This window comes from Alosa sapidissima, chromosome 16, assembly GCF_018492685.1.
Source record: "Alosa sapidissima isolate fAloSap1 chromosome 16, fAloSap1.pri, whole genome shotgun sequence".
NCBI lineage: Eukaryota > Metazoa > Chordata > Actinopteri > Clupeiformes > Clupeidae > Alosa > Alosa sapidissima.
Genome location: NC_055972.1, coordinates 23,852,284 through 23,867,727, shown reverse-complemented (window position 1 = coordinate 23,867,727; position 15,444 = coordinate 23,852,284). Strand labels below are relative to the sequence as shown.

The window sequence follows — 15,444 nt, the reverse complement described above, 5'->3', positions numbered from 1 at the left end:
AGCCATATTTTGTGGAGTCACATCTACCAAATTTTTCAAGGTAAGACTTTTTTTTCTTCATTATTATGTTAAAATGAAGTGGAACAACACATGTATTAACTTACATTAAAAAAAAATATATATATATATATTTGGTAACAGTTTACTTGACGGGTGAGTTCATAACACATTCATAGCAGCTGTCATAAACTGCACATTAAGCATTCATGACTGTTTCATGAGACATCACTCAACATTCATACAAAACCTTTCATGAATGTGGAAGAGACTTGTCAAAATAAAAGTCCAACAATCGCAAAGCAGCATTACCGTTTTTGTTCCAAACTTCTTACCTGATCACGTCACATCTGACTCATAAAAAAATATTTGTTTTGATGTAACCTTTGCAGATAAATTCTCATCATTTGCTACTGGGAATGTCCATTGTCCAACCATTCCAGGTTAACAAATATGGGTCAGCTGAATGTAGGCTAGTTTACCTCCCAGTGTTAAACTCAGTGATTACGAATACTTCACAACTTAAAATAAAGTGACATTCGATGTAGACTTCATAAGATATTCATGAAATATTTACAAAGGCTGGAGAGAAAAACAGCAATGCTGCTTTGAGATGGTTGGACTTTTATTTTGACAAGTTGTCGTCGTTCGGTCTTCCACATTCATTAAAGGTTTGTTATTAATGTTGAGTCATGTCTCATGAATAGGTAACAGTCTTTGACTGTTTGAAGTGACCAGTAACTACAAACTCATAACTACATAAAATGAAGAAATCGATTAAAAAACAGAGAACATAACAGTATTATGGAGAAATCGATTAAAAAACCTTTTGTCTGTGCTGTGACTGATGTCATATACACACACACAGACACACACACAGTACACATATTAACCTAGTAACCTAGTGATGGTTCCAGAGCGAGTACACCCCTGCGTTTTTCGTTAGTGACGTGCACTATCAAAAGCTTCCACTGCGGTGCGGTAGGCCTGTCAACAATATCCCTTAACAATACCCCCCCCCCCCCCACGGGCATTTTGGGTCAAGACCCCACCACAGATTTGGTCCCCCCAATGTTGACATCATTACTACGGCCTTGGTTCAAGGGTATAGGAAACATTGTCTCTTCCAAATAAACATGCTTCCTATAACTACTGATATGGAACAGTACTTTGCTAGCTGCTTGGCCTTAGTTTTATATAGTCTCCCAATGCATAGTCCATGGACCACCAACCTATGTACATGACCTACAGTAGGCTACCAAACACTAACACATTGAGCTGGCATTGGTATCCTAGATTCTCAATGGCAGAAATCAAAGGCTGGTATTTAATTGTTTTTATACAGTATATGAGTCCTCCATAAATAGATCAAAAGCACATGACACTTTTAAATATTTTAATCTTTTTGCCATTCTGACAAATGGAGATAATTTCCGGTGTGTTTGCAATTCCAGAGAAGGTGTTTGCAGGTGAATTAAACCATTCAGAGTGGACAGTGGTGTGTTTATAGATCTGCTATTCCTCTGTGCGTGGGATCTGAGCAACTATGAGGTCCACAAGTCTGTCAAGTCTGGCGGTATACAGCCCTTTAAGAGAGCTACAGCTGTTCATGATGTGGGCTACTGACTCCAGATGTTGGAGGGGTTCATGTAGCATGCAGAGGGATGGATGAAAAATACACACACACACACACACACACAGATTCAGGGCATGAAAAAAGGTTGTCATCACTTGTTACTTAAGAAACCTTGAATGCAATTGGCAGTCATAGAAAGATACTTACAAACCACAGTTTTGCCACTTGAAGTAGTGCAGTTATTTTTCTCTAAGGGGAATGTAAATATTTAGCACAACAAAGGGGCAGGGAAGGCTGCAGAAACCTCCACACCAATCTCCTTTTCCAGCAGAAAAAACTAAAGTGCAGAGGGTTTCCAAATGGCAGATCTGGCTCACATCTGTTTCGCATCCGGGCAAGGAGGCAGCTTGCGTGGACATGTTTTCTTTGTGGTGGTTTCTTGTGGATGCTGCGTCTTTTTCAGCATGTTATTGTTATTAATATGGCATTGTCAGCCTTGAATGTGTTTGCATGCTCTTCAGTAACAGCTTGCATTGCAGTATTTTTCTGGGCAGGAGGAGCGACCAATAATGTTAGGACTTGTCAGGATTTAAATGGAAATTATTGTAGACGTTGTGAAACTGGGCTGTGATTGTGAAATGTCAAGTAGCACAAAGTCATGTTGGATGCGTAGCACAAGGATGTGAGAAGGAGTTCTGTGGATAGCAAAATGAATCGCTTAACATGAACTGGAAATACTGTATGCGAGGGGAATGCAGAATGAGTTTATAAATCTCATGGCCACTTGTGTGTGAGGATCCTTAAGATGGCAATTCTGGCGTGTCCTTAATGGCTCATTATAGGGCTGGCAGGACTGTTCTTGATAATTAGGTTTTAGTCATCTTCGAATGACACATTACACTCAATGTCACCTGACGTAGAATATAAAAAAAAACCCACATGAAGCAATCTGTTTTTTTAAACATGTTTTAATGCAGCTGGTAAGAAGATTTTCAGATGACTAATTACCTGAAGTTTTAGCCTACTATGAAGGTTATTGACTATGTGCAGTAAGGGTGATATCACTAATTAGCTGGTCTACCTGCCCGAGGAGTTGGAGTGAATGGTTTGTTTATGAATATATATATTATATTTAAAGGAGAATTCCGGTGTGATATTGACCTAAAGTGTATTGAAACATGATACCGAGTGTGAACGTATGTCTCATAGCCCATCTCGACTTGTCCCCTGCACTCCAAAATCTGGTGCTAGTTAGCCGATGCTACCAACAACTTTTTCAGTAGTGGTGCTTCGGCATCGGGCTAGCCATGCAAATAAATCACTGTTTTACACCCATTTACGAGGCTCAATGTATCTCCACACTTCATTGGTAGACTTCCTAGGGCCCTGACATTTAAAACGAGACATTGAGAACTTTGAAAAAGCACTGGTAGTTTACTTACAAGACGATTTATACAGACAGTATCTTCACGAAGTTTAACGTTTGCAGCCATCTTGAATTTAGTCACGATAAGTCGAGCAACGAGTAAGAATGAACAGGTATGATAAGGGATCAGATTCCAAAAATAATTCAGTGGAAATGCATGGATTCCAGTTTCTTCCAGTAGCAGCAACTGGAATCCATGCATTTCCACTGAATTATTTTTGGAATCTGATCCCTTATCATACCTGTTCATTCTTACTCGTTGCTCGACTTATCGTGACTAAATTCAAGATGGCTGCAAACGCTAAACTTCGTGAAGATACTGTCTGTATAAATCGTCTTGTAAGTAAACTACCAGTGCTTTTTCAAAGTTCTCAATGTCTCGTTTTAAATGTCAGGGCCCTCGGAAGTCTACCAATGAAGTGTGGAGATACATTGAGCCTCGTAAATGGGTGTAAAACAGTGATTTATTTGCATGGCTAGCCCGATGCCGAAGCACCACTACTGAAAAAGTTGTTGGTAGCATCGGCTAACTAGCGCCAGATTTTGGAGTGCAGGGAACAAGCCGAGATGGGCTATGAGACATACGTTCACACTCGGTATCATGTTTCGATACACTTTAGGTCAATATCACACCGGAATTCTCCTTTAAGTGCCAGGCGCACAACAACAGCCCACACTCTCCCTGTCTGGAATGTTCCACAGTACGCCATAAAACAGTTGGATGTGTTTTCTTTTCAACGTATACAAACAACATGCAAAGAACCTACATGTAATGGTTCTTTTAACCTTGACTGAATCCAAGTTGAAATAATCCAGAAGACAAGCCTCACTAAATCTGGACATTAACCTCTTTAAATCTGAACATATTTCTGTCACACAAAGTTTAAGTGCCAGGTGCATAACAACAACACCACACTCTCCCTGTCTGGAATGTTCCACAGTATGGCATAAAACTATATCTCCATGGAGACAATCAGGTGATGCCAACAGGCCAAATTACAGATCAGATCTGTGGAGAGGTGAGCCCCCTCACAGTTTGTTAAGGTATTTTTTGCAATAAAAACAGCTCTAATTGAATAAATGAAAGGTAAATAAGTTTTATACCATACTTTGGAACATTCCTGCAAAGTATAAGATCTTCATGAAACAAGAAGATGGCAGACCCTCTACCAGAAGTTACATAGTGCACCTTGAAGACTTTAAAATAAAACTTACATATTGTGCCTTAATTACCATAATACAAATCATGGATTTAAACATAGCAAAGACTAACAGTACCTCTTCTCAAACAAACAGTCAGAGTCCACAGAAAGAGTCCATATTTAGGCACACCACTCGTGATCAGAGAGTTCCTGTATCAGGGTGAGGACGCGAGGGTTCAAGTTGAGATGACGCTTGGAGTTTTTGTTCTCTACTTTGGTTCCTTTTTCTGGGTTTATCAAGAAAAAACACCTGTAGAATAAAAGCATATTAAGCATTTTAATTGATCAGTAAAAAAAAAAAAAAGTCTGAATCCGGGTCCGAGCCTGGCCGAGACTCAAGAGCCAGACCAAGACCGAGACTCAGGCCACACCAAGAGGCGAGGCCGAGAGTCAGCTTGAGTCCGGCTCTTAGTCTGGGTCTGACTCTCAGTCTTGAGTCCCGGCCTTAGTTAAAGGAACACTCCACCGTTTTATGAAATTGGGAAGCACTGCTACTTGGACGCAGAGATTGTCCTTGCTGTAGCGAGAAAAGTACTTATGTGTAGCATGATATCTCTGCGCCCAAGTAGCAGTGCTTCACCTGTGCTTTGCCCCAATATAGTCCCAAGTCAATACCTGCCCAGGAGATCACCTCCTCTTAATCTGCATTGCCATTTGAACTCGTGAAGACGGAGGACACAAGATGTAATTAGGGATTTTTGAATAAACCCATTGTATAAAACTGTGGCATGTTCCTTTAAAGGAATTATCTGGAGTAAAATGCACTTTAGATCAATTTACAGATGATTGGGAGTACAAACATTGAGTTGACATCAAAATCATGTCATTTGGATGTGTTTTGAGAAAGTTCGATTTTACCGTTTTTAGTCAAAACTCGTTAGCCTGGAAGTGACCCGGGCATGTCATTTCGCCGCTACAAAACGCTATTTTTATACCTCTTCTACAGTTCCAAACATTACACTTACGTGGTAGTGAGTAGAGGGTCCCTAAAGCCAAACCGAAAGCCAAAAGTGTAATGTTGTTTGGAACTGTAGAAGAGGTATAAAAATAGCATTTTGTAGCGGCGAAATGACATGCCCGGGTTGACGTTGAACTTCTGGGTGAAAGAGAGAGCGATGACAGCGATTCCACAGATGATAGCTGTCCTGAGCTGTTCTCGGGAGTTTGGTCTTTAAATGACAAAAAAAAATAAGATAATGAATCACACTGTACACTGTATTACACAATGTCCATGTCTGCTTTGGATTTTGAATGGTTGTGTGTTATGTGGTGTTTTTACTCACATTTCTGTTTCCAAATAGAAATAAGCTTTCTGGCTTGCACAGGTCTTAGTCCGGTCATTAAATCTGCCTCTGTTACAAAGCGTAGATCCTCAGAGGTCTCGACTCCAATGGACTGTAAGTGCTCCTCCAGGATGTTTTTGTTCACCGCTGGAAGTTCTGGTAGGGCTTCCATAATGGCAACATCTAGGAAGGTTCGCTCTGAGTCACCCATATTTCCACTGAAGAAGAAATGCCAAACAGAACAGGAAAATATACATACATATATTAGTAACACTTATATTAATGTCAAACTATTTACAGTGAGAATTAAGTGAACTTTAAAGGACAATTCCGGCGCAAAATGAACCTAGGGGTTAATAACACATGTGTACCGAATTAGTCTATTCTCTGGGATATGTTTTCATGCTAATCGAATGTGACCAGTTTTACAACAAACCGCTAATAAGCATTTAATGCTGGTCTTCAGGGCACACGCAAAGTAAAAAGAAATCGCTATTTCTATACCACTGACAAGGCTCAAAATAGCATCACACTTCCACGGTAACATAATGAGGGGCCCTACATGTAAACCAAAGCTTTGAGAACTTTGTAAGTGTACAGACAGTTTATTAAAAAGATAGTTTAGAAACCATACCGCTCACGTATTCAGGCTGGCTCCATCTTGGGAAAACAAGTCACGTTGCACGATGCTGGACTGGAGCAACGCAAGCTGAACGGTCACGTGACTGTTTTTCCAAGATGTCGCCCGCTTGTATACGTGAAAGTTTAGAAACATAACCGATCTTTTTATTAAACTGTCTGTACACTTACAAAGTTCTCAATGCTTCGGTTTACATATAGGGCCCCCCATTATGCTATCATTGAAGTCTATTTGCTATTTTGAGCCTTGTCAGTGGTATAGAAATAGCGATTTCTTTTTACTTTGCGTGTGCCCCGAAGACCAGTGTTAAACACTTATTAGCGGTTTGTGGTAAAACTGGTCACATTCGATTAGCATGAAAACATATCCCAGAGAACGGACGAACTCGGTACACATGTGTTATTAACCCCTAGGTTCATTTTGCACCGGAATTGTCCTTTAATTGGACTTTATTTTGCCACAATGCTGTGTTTTAATGGAATGACCTGGTATCCATCAAGAATGTATGATACCAAAGGATAGAAATTGGGCAGGTCATTAATGTTCATACACTGCAACCCAAGACTGTCCTTCGTCACAGAATACAGATGGTATTCTGAGGGGAAGATGCCTTTGTGGATATCCATCAAAACATACACAGATGTGTCATTTTGAATCAAGATGAGTAGAAGTTCACCAAACTCCATATACTCATCATTTCTGTACACAAGAAACTGTCCTTTTTTATATGCAGTGCCCTTGTACTGAATGTCTGTGGTATTGCTTTCTGAAATGGCCAACTCCCTGACTGCATGTTTAATAGTGTCACTGTAGAGGTTGAGATAAAACGCACAGCTGTCCTTCACTTGCAGTAGTTTACTGCATTCTTGCCCAGCTAAAAGATATGCCTGATACATCTGATGACGCTCTGACAAAGTTAGACAAATGTTTTTGAAGTTTTTCAAGTGTCTGGCACATCTTTTAAAATAGCTGTGTTTACTTTCAAACCTTAGCGTCCACAGCCTTATCAATGGACCAAATTTCAACAACAGTTTAAGTTGAATTTCAGGAAACATCTTTCTTAACTCCAAATATTCTTGGATCAAGTTGTCAAGATATGCTATCTGTGACAAGGAAATGTTCTGAGCACAAATAAGTTCCACAATGTCTTTTAGCTGGAGAGCTAACTGCCATACTTCATCCTCACGGTTTTGCACTTTGTCACCGATCAAAACTGGTAGCAATCTCAAAAGGTTCCAGTTTTGAATGGCTTGCCCTGATAACTTGGCTCCGTCAGGCTTGACAGCACATGGCTTTGTGAGTGCTTCAGATCCTTTGTACCTAAACTGTTTGATGCGCCTGTTTAAGAGTGAGTATGTGAACCATTTTTTCTTTTTTATAATGTTCTTTAAGTACAGTGCTAGATCATATGACATGACTCCTTCAAAGAGGTCATGACCTAAACAAGGCGGGAGACCAGGCTGGCATACGTGAAAAGACTCAAGGGTGTTAAAGATAGAGTTTACCTTTATTCCTCTGACGCCTTGGATGTTGTCAGCCTGGAGATCAGCAACCGCTGCGTCATATGTCTCTGGGGTGCGTGGAGGACCACAGGCATTCGGATCAGCCTCAAACTCACTTCTTGAGATTTCACAGTACCTGCAAAAATATTGAGAGCGGCTGAAGTTCTCTGTAAACCCACCTATGCAATGAGAACCCAAGTTATCCCCAGCAATGCAGTAAAGACCCCCTTTTACTGTTTCTCCATCTACATTTATTCCGTCTGTCTCCAAGGATTTCAGATCTGCCAACAACTCTGAGAAAACTTTGGCTATTCCAAAACGCTTAAGGTCATTCTCAACACACAACAAGACTAAAAACATATTATCAGTATTTGAACGCAAATGAATGGGTAAATTTGCTAATGAAAGATAGACTGCAAGAACTTTGTGTGTCTTTTTCGCAGAACCCAGGGGATTCACAATTTCAAATGAATCTTGGTACAAAATCAGTTTGAGGCTTTCAGGGTTTTCATTAAAGAACTGGTGACATTTGAAATTTTGTCCATCATATAAATCTGTAAAAACCTCTGCATCAGGATCGCCAAACTGTTGTGACTGTGCATTCCTCCCTAAATGTGACTGTAAAAAGCTCTTTAGAGTTTCTGCCACTGGTATGTAGTAAGCACATTTTTGTGTCATGTTTTCATCCATTCCCAATGCCACTTTCTGGGGTTCTGTGTATTTAAACATCTTTGCGAATGTCTGATTTCTGAAGTATGTTGTTCTTAAGTGTCCCTGATGACAGGCAGAGAACAAATCTGCCTCTTTAATGCAGTCACAGATTTTAGTGACTGCTTCATCAGATAGGCTCATCTCATTTTTTAATAAAGAACATACTTTAGTTATTGTGTAGGCTTGACCTAACTCGTGCACATTTTGCATTTCCTCAACAATAGTTTGTATAGTAGAGGCAGGAATAAGCAGCTGTCCTTGCAGTTTAAGGTAAAAGAGACACATGTTTCTGAGATAAGACTGACTATCATTCTCTGGCATATCACTGGCCGCACTAGATGTTGGCATGGCTTCATGTGTGTTTTCTAAATCATCTGTACTGGCAATGACATCTGGGGGCTGAGGACGAGTTTCCCTGTACATGTCATCAATACTATCAGGGGAGCATGCTTTATGCTTCCTACACATGTGAGAAGTAAATGATGACTTTTTTGTAAACACATGCTTACAACCACTTACTGGACACGACACAGACCTGCCCTCTCCGATATGATCATTTAAGTGAGACACTAGCTCTTTCACAGTGTGAAAATGGCGGACACATAATGAAACTGCACATTTCAAATCCGCAACAACGGCTGTAGGAGCAGTTTGCGATGCAGGTACATTGACTTTGACTTTGATTGTGCACACGATAAAAATGGCCCTTGAAAGCTGAGTAAGTCGTAAATGTTTGACTACAGTTGGCGCCCACACATTTGAAAAGACAACGTGGCTCATTTCTATGCACTCTGCAATGTAGTACATAGCCTCTTAATGTATACAATTTCTTTTTACAAAAAACGCAGGTGATCATTTTTAGGATTTGAAGTGATTGTCTGTGCTTTTTAGCTGAACTACTAAGTTATCACACTTTAATCAAGCTAGCTAGCTAGTAGCTAACGTTACTGATCTTAAATATCAACTGGTGCTAGTTTACACCATGTGCTTTCAGCACACTTGTTCTCGAAAAAAGTAGGCTAAATGTGAAGCTTACCGTGCCAATTGTTCTTTTTCTGAACAGCAGTAGACCCTCCAAAAAACGTGTGTTAAAATCGTGGATTTATCCTAAAAAATTCAAATGTCAAAGACGTGGTCCGAAGACTTTTGCCCTGCTCCTGTTTTCTCTCCAGCAAGCGCCGCTCTAGCTCGCTCGTTAATGACGTCAGCTGCAGCCTTGAACAAGGAGCTCGTGCTTCTCCCGCCCTCACGTCCTCACGTCATTATCCATTCAGAGAGGAGCTTCAGTTGCTCACTATGAAATTCAAAATTAGGCGGACACAGTGCACAATGAGAGTACAAGGCCTACAAGTCTGTGGCTAAGGAGGCACTGTTTAACCTGTGACAATGTGCTCAAATTAGTAGGCCTAGGCTAAGTATCACATTAAAATCTAAAGACTAAAAACATACAAAATGATGGTTAGGACTGAACAGAGGTTTACTTTGCATATATCAATAATTTTAATTCATTACACACACACTCTATAAATACAGTAGGCTATAGGCTACAAATAAATCATAAACAAATGTTAGTGAAGGCATGTTTGGTTGTTTAGCCTGTGATAATGACACAATGCTCAAAAATTAATTTCTTACAAACACACTACACAATATGCTACAAATAGCCTAAATTATAAAAAACAATGTTATTATAGGCTAATTGTGGCCTATATTTTTAGATATATTTTGTGAAAACATTTTTATTACCTCAATTTGCATCATTCATCAATCATATCAAAAGTACAGCATAAACGTGTAAAGTGGCTTACATATATTGTTTGTATTTTTAAAAACAACTGACTAAAAGTATAATTTTTACAATATTTACATGTCAAATTAACACAATTATTTTGTTATGAGTATTACAGTATTTTTCAGTTTTTGATAGCAATATATGTAGTTTTAACAAATAAATTTGATTATAATCACATGTTATTGTTGTAAATATAAAAAAATATTCTGTTTAATAGTTTACAAAAGTTCACTGTGAGTTAAACAAAAAATATATGTTTTTGGGTTTACAATACTTTTCTGTAGGGATTTCACATAGTTTTTATGTACATTTCACGGTCATTTTTTACAGTGTAGGCTAGGGAAACGGGTAACTGCATTCTCATCCAGCTTCGTTTGTTGCCATCATGATGTCCTGAAGTTCCTCATATTAAAAAGGAGATATCAATTATCAACAATGACAAGCCAGCTCTCTCTCTCTCCCTCTCGCACGCTCAGATGCGTTCCCAATTAAATGGAGTAGCATAATGTTCAAGTTAGATCTTAATGGAAATTGAGAGAGAACCCGAAATATATCATCCTTATGTAACATGCTGTTTGTGCATTTTGACTTTGTAAACATTGTCGAAGAAGATTAAAAATCAGTTTGCAGTAAGGCTATTTATTGGCTAAAATTTGGTGCCCCCGCTGTCCCTTGGTGCCCTATGCACAGAGCGTGAACAGAGTACAGAAGAATAACCTTCCCTAATGGGATACTTAGCGTGCGTTGCAGGTGGACTCTCTGTCAGCTTGTCATCCCCGGCTCGTTGTGCTGCCCGGCTCGTTGTGCTGTCCGCCTTCCGTGGGTCTCCCCTCACCTCACACACGTTCACCTAATATCCCCATTGCACAGGTGGAAGCAATCGGTTAATCAACCAATGCCTGATAGCTTCCCATTTCCCACAGGTGTCCACAATCATGTCCATTACACAAATCACCCCAGCCATTGTCCCACAGGCATGCACATTGTTCGTTTGAAGTAAATGCCTCAAACAGCACACATGTCAAATACACCAGTCATTGCAAATATTACAGTTTTCATAATTCATAACATAATTCCATAAAAACAGTCTATTCACATGGTACACACAACATACATTTTGGAGACAAATGGAGTCATACCACAGGTGTATGTCCATGAATGGATTACTGAATGAATTAGAACTGGAACTGGGACCAAGAGCTCAGGGGGCCCTGAAACCCAAGCCTCTGTGTGAATTTGCTTTTTCTCCACTCTTCTCTTCTCTTTCCACAAAAACTCACCAGAAATCATAATTTAAAGGGTCATTTTAAAAAATCTTCTGGGGCCCCGCCCCGGACCCCCCTTAACTGGGGTTGGGGGCCTTTTTCCATCTGTGCCCAGGGGCCATAATCTGTCCATGCCTATGACCGTCAAAAGTTTGGAATACCCTAATTGATGTGATTTGGCAGATTTGGTGATTTTGACAGATTTGGTCTCCCCCACCCAATGTTGATATCATGATTATGGCCTTGATGTGTAATAATAACAAATTGATTCTCTCCCTTTCCTCAGCCAGCTCAGCCACATGACAAGGTGGGCCTAGCCCCCCGTAGAGCCGGGCCTGTGCAATATACTTTCAGTAAGGACAGATGATGAGATGAGATGATGCTTACAGTGCATACGGAAAGTATTCACAGTGCTTCACTTTTTCCACATTTCATTATGTAATGTTTCAGACTCATCTTAAAATGGATTACATTTTGTTTCTCATCAATCTACACACAATACTCCAACACCCCACAAAAAAAGCAAGTGTTTGGAGTGTTTTGTACATTTATAAAAAAAAATGACACTTGTCGTTGAGTTCTGGTGCATCCTACTTCTATCAATGGTCATTGACATGCTTCTACAACTGTACTGTACCTAACTGAATTCACTGGACATTATTAGGAGAGGCACACATCTCTTTATGTAAGGTCACATTCAATGGTGCATGTCAGAGTGAAAACCATGGGGATGTCCGCTTCCTTGTTGTCCCTGTCAAGGTTGTCATGGTCGTGGACACCTCAACAGGCACAGGCAAGGTAGGCCTACAATATACAATATAGATTAAAAACAAATAATAATTAAAAAAACGTTCTGGAATGTGTCATGATTTGCACACCCTCATGCAGTAACTTAGAACATTTTCACTGTTTCATGATTAATTTTGTGATTTGTGTGCTGTTGACTTACAAACCAGAGGCCTGTGAACATCTTTATGTTTATATAGCCGAAGCAGACAACATGCTGTGTATGCGCGAGTAAAAATAGCTATAGTAAATAGCGACACGTGTGCAGCCTAAAGTAACAAGATGCACATACTTTTAAACAGTCAATGTTGTCTGGTAAGTGAAAAGCAGTCAGCATTAAAGCTGCTCCTACTGTATTTATTGGAAACATTTTGGTCTCCCTTCTAGCACTTCTGTCTGAGGTGTGTCAGTGGCTCTTATAATGTTACTGCTACTACACTGCACATATCTGTACATGTTATTCATACATTGATCATATAGGAATATTTATTCTGCTCTTATAAGATTACTGCTAATAGACTGCACATGTTTATATTTAATTTATATTACTGTAAACCACCTTCTGTAAACCAACTGTATACTACATGTCTACACTGCACTATCTTGTCCTTCTGGCTATGCACCACCTGTCTATACTTTGTATATCACATTGCACTTTTCTGCTTTTTTGCACTTCTGGTTAGACTCAAACTGCAATCAAATAAAAAGGGAGTCATTTAACACATACATGAGAGGAAAGTTTATAAGACATTGAAGTCATAATAACTGAAAGGGAGAAAGCATGGATGTGGAATAAAAGTACAAGTGTGTGTGTGTGTGTGGGAGGGGGGGGGGGGGGGGGGGGGGTGTTGTATCTTAAGAATTCCCTGTGGTTGAGTTAAGTATTTTCAACCTTACCAACAGAATCTCTTGACAGAGCATTGAATTGAACCTGTGGAAAGGCCTGCAGATGTTCCCATCTGAAACCCCCAAGTGTCAAAGTGAATGTGCAATGACTGACAACCTATAGCCTGCTCTCAGCATCTCCTCAGTCCCCTAGCCTCTTTTATAGCTGCTAACCCCCATCATCTTTTGAGGCTGCTCATTGTTGAGCTCTCTCCAGCTCAGTGCTATTGTAAGGGGCTTGGCAGCTGCTGGCAAAGAAACAAATCCCACTGCATGGTTCACATTTTGCATCTGATATTGAGCTGACCTTCACAAACGATCACACACAGGCTCTGTGTGAAATGTCTCTAAGAGTTCATTACACACTTTAGACATAGTGTAAGGATAAGACAAAACAGTGGCAAACAAAAGTGACAAGGTATCATCATTTCTCAAAATGCATGTAGATACACAGAAAACACGATCGATCCCCATTTCGCACCCATAGACATGAACTACGACAAAGTATCTTGCTCCGCCTATGTATAATCTTTGACTGCACTGCAAGAGCAGACATGGGCAGTATTTTAATTATTTTAAATACATATTTAATTACTTTAGCGTATTTTGTAATTCGTATTTTGCAGGATTGGAACAAATCTAATGTAGTTTGTATCAAAATACTTTGAGGGATTGTATTTAGAGTATTTCAAATACTTAAATACTTAAGAAAAATCTGCCATTTTTTTCTCTAATAAGCCAAAATTGAATCACTCAGTTAAATATACTACCTATAACCATGTCAATATCATAGTCTGGGAGCCAAAGGCCAGAATCTTGGTGAACCTGTTTTGTCGGTTGAAGTTTTTTTTTTCTTTGCCGTTTCTTGTTGCCTAGGGGTCCATAAGCTCCATAAGAATACGGTGGGTGCCCGATAATATCACTTGGGCAATTCCCTATATTCAGCTCTAAAGTTGACCTAAGTAGCAATTTGTCCATAAAAATACTAATTTCATTACCCTTTTGGAAGGACAGCATTGCTAAGGGAGCCAAAATGGTCAACATGGGTTGTAAACCCAATATCTTTTATATTGTTTGTGCCGCCAATTTTATGTCACACCCTGAGACACCCTAGACAACTTAAAAGCTCTAAGCAGTCTTAAAATCTGTCTTTTCTGTTTCATCATCCCCTCAGAACACTGAAAGTTGAAAAAAATTAAAAAGTAACTAACTTCAGTAGCTTAAATTGTCAGGTGTGTCAAGTGCTACAAGACTAAAAATTGAAAACAGATAAGATATTTAGGGAGAACATTAGGACATGGACCCCATATGATGACCTTTGACCCCATGACCATGACTACCTCATAGCTGATGTTCATTCTCACTACAGGACAATTTATATACTATTAAAACCACTTAATGGATTTGACATGAGGATTTATGCAAGGGATAACGAATCCCCAATGCAAAGACAGTTTTCTGCATCAAGGTAATTAACTCTGAATATCGGGACACCTTACAGGATGTTATTCTGTTTGTCCCCCATGTTGCCAGTCATGTATGTAGGCAATTAGGCATGCATTTATAGCACAAAAAGGGAAATGCCGTTCAATTTAAAAAGAGGCTGACCTGTTAAATTTGTCGTACTACATTTATTGGTTACGGAAATGATGGTGGGTAGTTTGCTGTTACAGCTAATTCCACTTTTGTGACGTCTGCTTCATGTGAGTTCAATCATCGTTTACATTGATATGGGACACTGATTACATTTTTTTTTTACCAGATCTACTTCAATGTACCCAATGTACAGAATGAATTAATAGCCCTCTGCCAGCCAATCAGTCTTTTGGGGATATGTTTTCAATAAAATGTTTCTCTTAAGGGTTGGTATACCATGATTATTGCGTGGGTATTTTTGTATTTTCAAATGACTAATTACTTGTATTTTAACTAAATACATTTTTCACATCAGTATTTTGTATTTTATTGTGTTATATTTTATGAGCCAGTATTTGTAGTTTGTAACACCTCTGTGCAACAGATGCCGTCCTTCTGATGAGACATTAAACCGAGGTCCTGAATCACTGTGGTCTATAAAGATCCCATGGCACTTATCGCAAAGAGTATGGGGTTTCTCCGGTGTCCTGGCTAAATTCCCAATCTGGCTCATTCAATCTGGCCCCTTAATTATCCCCCCAGTGTAACTGGTTCATTCGCTCACTCACTCTCCACCTCAAGCTGGTGTGTGGTGAGCGTTCTGGCGCATAATGGCTGCATCACCCATGGGTCTATACATTGGTGAAGGTTAGTGAGGTTCCCCCTTCACTGTGAAGCGCTTTGAGTGTCGTGAAAAGCGCTATACTGTATAAATGTAATGTGTTGTTGTTGTTAATGATGGCT

At 39.6% G+C, this 15,444-nt stretch overlaps 1 long non-coding RNA gene across 1 annotated transcript; it reads right to left on the bottom strand.

Annotated features, from left to right (window-relative positions):
- Positions 1–3,528: 3,528 nt before the first annotated feature.
- On the bottom strand, positions 3,529–9,531 carry LOC121684936. Its single transcript, XR_006023217.1, has 5 exons — positions 9,374–9,531; positions 7,630–7,762; positions 5,485–5,702; positions 5,167–5,370; positions 3,529–4,451 (listed from the first exon to the last, which is right to left on the bottom strand). It is a non-coding gene; the product is annotated as an uncharacterized LOC121684936 (long non-coding RNA).
- Positions 9,532–15,444: the final 5,913 nt, after the last annotated feature.